This window comes from Stegastes partitus, unplaced genomic scaffold (assembly GCF_000690725.1).
Source record: "Stegastes partitus isolate 25-593 unplaced genomic scaffold, Stegastes_partitus-1.0.2 Scaffold237, whole genome shotgun sequence".
In the NCBI taxonomy this organism is placed as follows: Eukaryota; Metazoa; Chordata; class Actinopteri; family Pomacentridae; genus Stegastes; species Stegastes partitus.
The window spans coordinates 454,893-455,935 of record NW_007577968.1 but is presented as its reverse complement, the minus strand read 5'-3'; positions in this window follow the sequence as shown (position 1 = coordinate 455,935).

Sequence of the window (1,043 nt, the reverse complement as noted above, 5' to 3'; positions counted from 1 at the left end):
ACTACTGCGAGGTGAAAGGTTAGTTTCCCAGCACTAAAGGAGCAGAACTAAAGAAAATATATAGAAGCTTAGCAAAACTAATTTCTAAGTTTATGTGACGTGGGGGTAGAGTGCAATAACAAAAAGACAACAGTATTAATAAAATCTGTATTTCAAATCAATTCCAACATTCGCACAACTGAAAACTATGTGACTTTGAGTCTTTCCATGCAGAACACGTCAAAAGACCAAGTGAGAAGTGACGTTTTGCTATTTCATTCGCTTCCCCCTGCACTGACTTTGATTTCATGGTGTGATATTTTAATTTGATGTGCCTGCTTTTGATGGTTGTGGACGTCTCTTTTCTGTTTACATGCAAAACCTGTAACCGTGTGCGTGGAATGCAGAAGCAGTTTGTCCTTGCGAGTTAGGGACGCACATTTTTAAACAATTTCCTTCGCTGATAGTCGGTCACAGCGGTCAGCGGTGGATTAGCTAAGAGAATTTGTGATAAGCTGGGTAGTCAGACGGCAGCTTGAAGAGATGATCACTTTGTTGTGTTGTTCAGACGAAGTGTTCCCTGGGTCGGGCAGGCAGAGACTTTATTTTTTTCTTAAACTTTTCTCTTGCTTTACAAATCGTGTGGCACTTATAGACAGGCAGCAAACATACCTGTAGTTCGATTTTGTTAGACAGTAAAAGACAAGTGATGCATTCAGATATTAGAGAAATTCTCCACGACACTTGCTGACAGCGACACTGAATGTCCTTCTTCTTCTGCATTGTTGCTTAATATTTTTTAGATGAAGGTATTAATGAGAAAAAAATAAACACGAGCATCCTCATTGTTGATGTTAGCCCCCAGAGTTCTATATTCATTGAAGATTCTATCGCATTAAAATGTACAAGCTTAAGGATTCCGGCAAAGTGAGCGTAAATATTTCAGTAGATAAACTGCAGGCGAGTGCGTGAACTTTCCAGAAAATAAGGTCTAAATCTTGAATTCTTCAGGCAAAGAACTAAAAGCCTAAACTAAAAAAAAATAAGTGTCCAAATGCAGTGAA